At 37.1% G+C, this 10,160-nt stretch overlaps 1 non-coding gene across 1 annotated transcript; it reads right to left on the bottom strand.

Moving 5' to 3' along the window:
- Window positions 1–1,638: 1,638 nt before the first annotated feature.
- Window positions 1,639–1,746, bottom strand: LOC112753550 (small nucleolar RNA R71). The gene has a single exon (XR_003177933.1). It is a non-coding gene; the product is annotated as a small nucleolar RNA R71 (small nucleolar RNA).
- Window positions 1,747–10,160: the final 8,414 nt, after the last annotated feature.

Here is a 10,160-nt window from a genome sequence, read left to right as displayed (position 1 = left end):
CATTCTTGCATTCATAGTGTCTATACATGAAAAATTTCTAGGTTTGGTGTCTTGCATGTTTTCTTTTCTTGAAAATTTTTCAAAAATAAGTTCTTGATGTTCATCTTGACATTCAAAGTGTTCTTGCATGCATCACATGTTTAGATCCAAAATTTTCATGCATTGCATCATTTTTCATGTTTTTCTCTCTCATCATTAAAAACTCAAAAAACAAAAAAATATATCTTTCCTTTTTTCTCTCATAAATTTCGAAAATTTAGATTGACTTTTTCAAAAATTTTTAAAATCTAGTTGTTTCTTATGAGTCAAATCAAATTTTCAATTTAAAAATCTTATCTTTTTCAAAATCTTTTTCAAAAATCATATCTTTTTCATTTTTCTTAATCATTTTCGAAAATAGCTTAAATAATTAATGTTTTGATTCAAAAATTTCAAGTTTGTTACTTACTTGCTAAGAAAGATTCAAACTTTAAGTTCTAGAATCATATCTTGTGATTTCTTGTGAATCAAGTCATTAATTGTGATTTTAAAAATCAAATCTTTTTCAAAACTAATTTCAATCATATCTTTTCAAAAATATATTTTTATCTTATCTTTTTCAAAATCATATCTTTTTCAAAAAAAAAATTTGATTTTAAAATATCTTTTCTAACTTCTTATCTTCTTAACTTTTAAAAATTGATTTTCAAAATTTGTTTCAACTAACTAATTAACCTTTTGTTTGTTTCTTATCTCTTTCAAAACTACCTAACTAACTAATCCTCTCTAATTTTCGAAAATACCTCCCTCTTTTTCAAAAATTCTTTTTAATCAATTAATTGTTTAAATTTTAATTTTAATTTCAATTCTCCTTTAATTTTCGAAAATCATTAACTATTTTTCAAAATCAATTTTCAAAATTTCCTCTCCCTCATCTCTTTCTATTTATTTATTCATCTACTAACACTTCTCTTCACCAAAAAAATTCGAACCCCTTCTTCTCCTCTGAGTTCGAATTCTTCTCTTCTACATTCTTATTCTTCTTTTCTTCTACTCACCCAAAGAAATCTCTATACTGTGACATAGAGGATTCCATATTTTATGTGTTATTCCCTTCTTTGTCATATGAGCAGGAGCAAGGACAAGAACATTCTTGTTGAAGCAGACCCTGAACCTGAAAGGACTCTGAAGAGGAAACTAAGAGAAGCAAAAATACAACAATCTAGAGACAACCTTACAGGAATTTTCGAATAGGAAGAGGAGATGGCAGCCGAAAATAATAATAATGCAAGGAGGATACTTAGTGACTTTACTGCACCTAATTCCAATTTACATGGAAGAAGCATCTCCATCCCTACCATTGGAGCAAACAATTTTGAGCTTAAGCCTCAACTAGTTTCTCTGATGCAACAAAACTGCAAGTTTCATGGACTTCCATCTAAAGATCATTTTCAGTTCTTAACTGAGTTCTTGCAGATTTGTGATACTGTTAAGACTAATGGAGTAGATCCTGAAGTCTACAGGCTCATGCTTTTCCCTTTTGCTGTGAGAGACAGAGCTAGAATATGGTTGGACTCTCAACCTAAGGATAGCCTGAACTCTTGGGATAAGCTGGTCAAGGCTTTCTTAGCCAAGTTCTTTCCTCCTCAAAAGCTGAGTAAGCTTAGAGTGGATGTTCAAACTTTCAGACAGAAAGAAGGTGAATCCTTCTATGAAGCTTGGGAGAGATACAAGGAACTGACCAAAAAGTGTCTTTCTGACATGCTTTCAGAATGGACCATCCTGGATATTGATGACAAGTCATCATAGCCTAGTTTTACTAGTCTTTTTCTTTGATTTTATTAGGTTTTATGCACTTTCTTGCATTGTAAGTAAGTAATTTGGAGTGGAATTTCATATTTTGATAAATCAGACAACCACCGTGTAATTGATGCTATATCATAAGGTTTAAGCTAAATTTAATTGATTTTTAATGATTTATAAACCTTGTGAATTTGGTGATACTTTGATTGGATGTTTTGATTACTTGTAGGTGAAGAAAGAAGAAAATAAGAAAAGTGTGGCTTAAGGAACGTGTCCAAAGGAAGCAAGAAGCATGCCTAAGGAAGGAAAAGTAAGGCACCAAGCTAAGTTCAAATAGTTAACTCAGCACTAAAGAAAGCAAAGAAACAACATAAAGCTCAGTTCACTAATTGAGCTTTATCGGGGGCTCTCAAAAATTAATTCAAAGCAAAAATCCCGTAAATGAAGCCACCAAGACTAGAACCTTGCACCTGAAGGATGACAAAAAGGCGCTACTCCAAGGAGGCAAGGGCGCTCAGTTGCTTTACTTAATTGAGCGCTACGTTATATTGCTAGGCATAAGGAAAATCATGAAAAATAAGCCAAAATGCTTCCTCTAGGATTCGAACTTGGGAATTCTTTGAAACACAAGGGAGGAGCGCCATTCAGCTTGCAAGGAAATGAACTAAAATGCTTGAGCCAAGTTTCGAACTTGGAAATTCTTTAAAACATAAGGAGGAGCGCCCACTCATTCAAGGAAATTAGCTTCAAGATTTCCTCCACTTGCTCCCACCAGGATTTGAACCTGGGACCTTGAGGCTGAAAGCAAGGCGCCACCAAGGAAAGCTCAATTGGTTTTTCCAACTGAGCATTACTCTCCCCAAGCCTTCCACTCTTTGGCACAACAAATGCTCACAAGGGAGCTTGTCATGCGCACCATGACACGGCCAAGGCTGGGACACGCGCACCAAATGACATGGGCAGCAACACTTGAGTGCTCAGTTGGTTTTTCCAACTGAGCTTGCCCCTGGGAGGTGCAAACTTGGGCTGAAAATTGAATTAAAAATCCAACTTAATTCATATCTTCACCAAATCAAAAGCCCATCCAAATTCCAAAATCCAAGAATAGAAAGTGTATAAATAGGAGTTAGTTTGATGTAATTAGGACACTTTTTTTACCTTTTGACACTTCTAGAAGTTACTTTGAATTTTTCTTTTAGCTTTCATTTTAATTTTGAGCTTTTTACTTTTGAATTTAGATTTCTGAGAACTTAGAAGGAGAATTGATCTCTCTTCTTCTTGATTCTTGCTTGAGCACTCTTTTATTTTCTTGCTTTGGATCTTCGGTGGAGAATTGAAGAACTTCTGTTTCAATCTCACCTTGAGATCTTGTTTAATTTTTCTGCATAATTGAATTCCAATTTCCATTTACTGTTTCTTCTTTTACTCTTTCTGCAATTTACCTTCCTTTATTTCTTTTGCAATTGTTCTTGTTGGATCAAGGAAGGATTTGAGATCTAGACTTGTTATCTAGTCTCTTCCACTCCTGAGATCTTTAACCTCTTTTACTTTGCTGCAAATTAAGCATTGCTTTCTCTGTTTTTAAATTCTCAAAACATTTTACTCTTCTGTTTAAGATCTACTTCACTGCAATTCAATTTTCTCTTTTATGTTTAATGCAATTTACTTGTTCTTGTTTAATTTCTGTAATCCTAACTCCCAATCCCTTTTACAATTCAAGCAATTTACGTTTCTTGCACTTTAAGCTTCAGCCATTTACATTACTTGCAATCTAAGTTTCTGCAATTTAATTTACTTGCTCTTTAAGATTCAGCTCCTTTACTTTCCTGCTCTTTAATTTACTGCAATTTCCCCTTCTCCCTTTACTTTCCATGCAATTTAGCTTCTGCAAATCACAAACCACTCAACCAAATCTTGATTCGCTTGACTAAATTAGCCACTAAACTAAAATTTCTCAATCCTTCAATCCCTGTGGGATTGACCTCACTCATGTGAGTTATTATTACTTGATGCGACCCGGTACACTTGCCGGTGAGTTTTGTGTTGGATCGTTTTCCACACATCAAGTTTTTGGCGCCATTGCCGGGGAATGAATTAGGTTGACAATGATTAAGTGAGGTGGTGGTCTAGATTAAGCACTTTTTCTTTTTCTTTTTACTAAGCATACTAACTCTTTGAATTTTTGCTTAAGCTAACACTAGCTTCACTCTAGCAATAGAGTGTTTAATTCTGGTTCTTGGTTCTGTGTTTTTGTGAGGAGGAAGAAGCGATGAATCTACACCTTTTGATCCTGAAACACTTTAGGGGTTGAGAAGGGAACCAAGAAATGGAGGAAAATCCAACAAATCCACAAGTGGGAGTGGCCAACGACAATGGTCAGCCCCAAAGGAGAGTATTGGCTTCATATACATTTGCTAATCCAAGGCATTGTGGGAGTAGCATCCTTACCCCAAATGTCGATGCAAATAACTTTGAATTGAAGCCCCAACTCATCACCTTGGTGCAGAACAATTGTTCTTATGGAGGAGGACCACTTGAAGATCCAAACCAACACTTGTCTACTTTCTTGAGGATTTGTGACACTGTCAAAACCAATGGTGTGCATCCTGATAGTTACAAGCTACTGCTATTCCCATTTTCTCTCAGAGACAAAGCCACTCAATGGTTGGAATCCTTCCCAAGAGACAGCATCAACAATTGGGATGATCTAGTAACCAAGTTCCTTGCCAAGTTTTACCCACCTCAAAGAGTTATTAGATTGAAGACTGAAGTACAAACATTCACACAAATGGATGTTGAACCCTTGTATGAGGTATGGGAACGATACAAAGCTCTAATCAGGAAGTGCCCACCTGGAATGTTCAGTGAGTGGGACAGATTGCAGAATTTCTATGAAGGCTTGACATTGAAATCTCAAGAGGCTTTGGATTATTCAGCAGGAGGCTCTTTGCAACTCATGAAAACTGCAGAGGAAGCCCAAAATCTCATTGATATGGTGGCCAACAACCAGTATTTCTTTCATCACCAAAGGCAACGCCAACCATCACAAAGGAAAGGAGTGATGGAGTTGGAAGGAGTTGACTCAATCCTAGCTCAAAACAAAATGATGCAACAGCAAATTCAACAACAATTTGAGTAAATGGCCAAGAGGATTGACAATCTTCAAGTTGCAACAGTCAACACAAGCCAACATCGACCACATGGGGGCAAAATGAAGAAACTCAAGAAGATCAGCAGCAGGAACAACCTCAATATGTGCACAACCAAAGCTCCGGCCAAAATGAAGTCTATGGTGACACCTACAATCCATCCTGGAAGAACCATCCAAACATAAGATGGGGAAATAACCACACTCAAAACCAGCAACCATGGCAAAGAAATTCAAACCAAAACAACTCAAAAAACAACCAAAACCACAACCAGCAAAACACTAACCCTAATCCATATAGAAAACCCCAAAATAACCACCCAAATTCTAGCTACTATCCACCCAATAACCAAACCACTAACCAAAACACCTACCATCAACCTTCAACATCTCACAACCAGCCACAAGCGTCATAAGACACTAAAAAAATCTCCACTTTGGAGATATTGATGGAAAAGATGATGAAGCACAAAGACATAATGATGGAGAAACTCATGAAAAATCAAGAGATGGCAAGACAAGATGAGGAAGTAGCAAGGAAAGATCAAGCCATAACAAGTAAAAACCAAGAAGCTTCAATCAAAAACCAAGAAGCTTCAATCAAAAATCTTGAGAGGCATATGGAACAAATGGCTAAACGAATTATAGAGATGGGTGAGAAGCAATCAAATGCATCCCCTAGTGCCACTCAAGACCACCCAAGGGACAAAGGAAAAGCTACAAAGTGGGAGGAGTGCAAAGCAATCATAGTGGGAAGTGAGAAGGAAGCAATCAATCAGGAAGAACACAACAGACAAGTTCCACAAGAAGAGACAGAAGAGAGAAGTGAAGAGGATAGAAAGACCGAGAATGCAAAAAGCTCAAAGAGAGATAAGAACATCCTTGAAACAAAGCTACAAGAGAAGAAGGAAGGGGTAAAGCCAGATGTCCCCAAACTTCCGTACCCTCAGAGGTTCAAAAAAGAAAACGAGGATAAGCATTACTCAAAGTTCCTGGACATATTCAAGACACTCAGCATCAATATTCCTTTCTTAGAAGCACTTGAACAGATGCCATTATATGCCAAATTTATGAAAGAAGTGCTAACAAAGAAAAGACCCTTGAAGGAAGGACAGATTGTTGAAATGACAATGGAGTGTAGTGCTATTCTCCAAAGAGGTCTACCAGAGAAGAAGGATGATCCTGGAAGGTTTTATATACCTTGTACCATAGGAGACATAACTATTGAGAAATCATTCTGTGACCTTGGTGCAAGCATAAACTTGATGCCTCTATCTCTTATGAGGAAGCTTCAAATTTTTGAAATGAAACCCACTCGAATAGCTCTTCAAATGGCTAACAAGTCCATTCAGCAAGCACTTGGAGTTGTAGAGAATGTGCTGGTAAAAGTGGGAAAATTCCTTCTCCCAGCTGATTTTGTCATCCTGGATATGGAGGAAGACCCTAACACTCCCATCATCCTGGGGAGGCCTTTCCTGGCTACGGGCAGAGCATTAATAGATGTTGAAAAAGGGGAATTATTGCTGAGAGTGCATGATGAGCACCTAGCATTCCATGTTTTTAAAACCCTGCATGAGCCCACTCAAGAAGAAGATTGTATGGAGGATAAAGCCAGGGATCAAAGCTTGAAGGAGGTAGTCAATGAGTTAGCTCCAAGACTTCTAAATCCATGCTTGAAAGTAGTAGAGATGGTGCAGCAAACCAAAGAAATCAAGAAGGAACTAGATCCAAAACCTCCAGATGAGAAATTCAACATCTCAGGTAAGGAGCCACCAAGGCAGGGAGTATCTTTTGAGAAAAAGAAGAAGAAGAAGCCAAGAGGGTGGAGAAACAAGAAGATCCCTACTGAAGGCTTTTCACCAGGGGATAAAGTGATGTTAAACACCCAACCAATGAAGGTGTCTCCACAATTATCTGAGTACTACACTGTGAACCGGATCCTTTCACTTGAACACCTAGAGATCATCAAAGAGGAGACCGGAAGGAAGTTCACAGTAAGAGGAGAAAAGCTAAGGCACTATGATTTTCAGCCTCCATGATCAAAGAACAAGATGTCAAGCTAGTGACATTAAAAGAGCGCTTGTTGGGAGGCAACCCAACCTGAGGTAGTTTTCTTTTAATAGCTATTTTAATAAAAAGGTTAATTAGTTTATCTATATTGCAAGGAGCTAAGTTTGGTGTTGCACACCAAAACAATCTAAGGGAGAATGAAGGATTCTAAGTTTGGTGTTCCACCAAAATCTCATCATAAAATATATTCTCACCTTCTGCATAATACTAGCTGCAAGCAATTAGATGAACCAATTAATCAAATTGCTGTTCTCTAATCTTTGATTTTATAACCTTTAGCAAAGACAAAAGAATTCATGAATGGTTAACTTGTTGCATCGGAGACATTGGCAAGGAATTAAGTTTGGTGTCCCCACACCAAAATAAGTTTGAACGCCGTGCTCAATTCTTGCACACTAACCAGTTGCCTAAGGGCTTGGGGAACAAGCAACTTTCAATATCTTTTGTAGGAAGTCATTCAATCTCTTGGAGGAAAAGGTACATCATCATGGACAGAGGGAGGACATGGAATCTAACACTGATAATGACACAGAGGAAACAAATAGACTCCAAGAGGTTGTATTGTTCTCTGACTGATTCTAGTTCAACTATGTTAATTGAAAGTGCAAATATCCCCTGTTAATTAGTGTCTTCTTAGATTCATTTATTGTATGCGAGTTTGTTTGTTTTCATGTTGTTATGGCTTGCTAGTCTAAGTGCTTGATTCACTTCCATCTTACTTGAATTATATGCTTTGTTCCTCATGCTTGAATAAAAGAAAAATAACTATGAAATAGAGAAAGAGTAAAAGTCTGGTATGATATGAGACAAAATAAGATTATATGGTGGTATGTGCTGGTTCATTAGTTGATTTATAAATAAGGCTGAATGCAGGCATGACATTGTGATATGAACTTGAGTTATATTTCATGAGACTTGACAAATGAAAAAAGTGCAAAATAAAAGAAAGAAAATACAAGAGAAATAAGCAAAAAGAAATACACAAGGCTGGGCACCAATGGCTGCAAATTTGGATAAATGCCTATGATGCTCTTGTACAAAGATAAGCTTGGATAACTAGGTTCTAAGGGGTGCTTCATCACCCGGCAACTTGGGTTAACTAACCCGGGATTGCCAACCGAAAGTCCACTATCAAGAGCTACTTTGAGACAAAGCATTTAGTAACCCAAAGAGGTGCTGGGCATCAATTTTCAAAGAACAAACAGAGATGAACAAAACAAGCTAAATGCCTGTGATGTGTGTGTGCTAAGGAGAGGCTTGAGCAAGTAAGCCCATAGGGGTGTTTCAACACCTAGCATCTTGAACCAACTGGGGTGGGAATGCTGGCTGAAAGCTTACTCTAAAAAGCTGCCTTACCACATAGCATTAAGCCTTAGCCAAGAAAGAGAGTAAATAAAAAAAAAAAACCAAGGACCAAGCAATAACAAGTCTCATTTTTTTTGTAATTCAAGTAAGGATCCAAGGGAATGTTGATGTCTCAGCCACAAAATAAAAATCCCTAAGATACCATGCATAAAAACCCCATTTACCAATACTCAATGACTTCCAATAAAAGGCTTGCACACTTCTCTGTTTCATTTCATCTACTCTTATGTTTGATACTTTCTTGGGGACAAGCAAGATTTAAGTTTGGTGTTGTGATGACAAGTCATCTTAGCCTAGTTTTACTAGTCTTTTTCTTTGATTTTATTAGGTTTTATGCACTTTCTTCCATTGTAAGTAAGTAATTTGGAGTGGAATTTCATATTTTGATAAATCAGACAACCACTGTGTAATTGATGCTATATCATGAGGTTTAAGCTAAATTTAATTGATTTTTAATGATTTATAAACCATGTGAATTTGGTGATACTTTGATTGGTTGTTTTGATTACTTGTAGGTGAAGAAAGAAGAAAATAAGAAAAGTGTGGCTTAAGGAATGTGTCCAAAGGAAGCAAGAAGCGTGCCTAAGGAAGGAAAAGAGTAGCAAAAATCAAAGAAGAATGAAAGCTAAGTTGAGAAAGTAAACTGAGCTTTACAAGGACAAGTGGGAGAAAGTAAGGCACCAAGCTAAGTTCAAATAGTTAACTGAGCACTAAAGAAAGCAAAGAAACAACATAAAGCTCAGGTCACTAATTGAGCTTTATCGGGGGCTCTCAAAAATTAATTCAAAGCAAAAATCCCATAAATGAAGACACCAAGACTTGCACCTTGCACCTGAAGGATGACAAGAAGGCGCTACTACAAGGAGGCAAGGGCGCTCAATTGCTTTACTTAATTGAGCGCTACATTATATTGCTAGGCATAAGGAAAATCATAAAAATAAGCCAAAATGCTTCCTCTAGGATTCGAACGTGGGAATTCTTTGAAACACAAGGGAGGAGCGCCATTCAGCTTGCAAGGAAATGAACTAAAATGCTTCAGCCAAGTTTCGAACTTGGGAATTCTTTAAAACATAAGGAGGAGCGCCCACTCATCCAAGGAAATTAGCTTCAAGATTTCCTCCACTTGCTCTCACCAGTATTTGAACCTGGGACCTTCAGGCTAAAAGCAAGGCACCACCAAGGAAAGCTCAGTTGGTTTTTCCAACTGAGCATTACTCTCCCCAAGCCATCCACTCTTTGGCACAACAAATGCTCACAAGGGAGCTTGTCATGCGCACCATGACACGGCCAAGGCTGGGACGTGCGCACCAAATGACACGAGCAGCAACACTTGAGTGCTCAGTTGGTTTTTCCAACTGAGCTTGCCCCTGGGAGGTGCAAACTTGGGCTGAAAATTGAATTAAAAATCCAACTTAATTCATTTCTTCACCAAATCAAAAGTCCATCCAAATTCCAAAATCCAAGAATAGAAAGTGTATAAATAGGAGTTAGTTTGATGTAATTAGGACACTTTTTTTACCTTTTGACACTTCTAGACTTTACTTTGAATTTTTCTTTTAGCTTTCATTTTAATTTTGAGCTTTTTACTTTTGAATTTAGATTTCTGAGAACTTAGAAGGAGAATTGATCTCTCTTCTTCTTGATTCTTGCTTAAGCACTCTTTTATTTTCTTGCTTTGGATCTTCGGTGGAGAATTGAAGAACTTCTGTTTCAATCTCACCTTGAGATCTTGTTTAATTTTTCTGCATAATTAAATTCTAATTTCCATTTACTGTTTCTTCTTTTACTCTTTCTG

The sequence above is a fragment of the Arachis hypogaea genome, chromosome 15 (assembly GCF_003086295.3).
Source record: "Arachis hypogaea cultivar Tifrunner chromosome 15, arahy.Tifrunner.gnm2.J5K5, whole genome shotgun sequence".
NCBI lineage: Eukaryota > Viridiplantae > Streptophyta > Magnoliopsida > Fabales > Fabaceae > Arachis > Arachis hypogaea.
The sequence above is the reverse complement of the archived record's forward strand: the minus strand, read 5'-3'. Positions and strand labels throughout refer to the sequence as shown.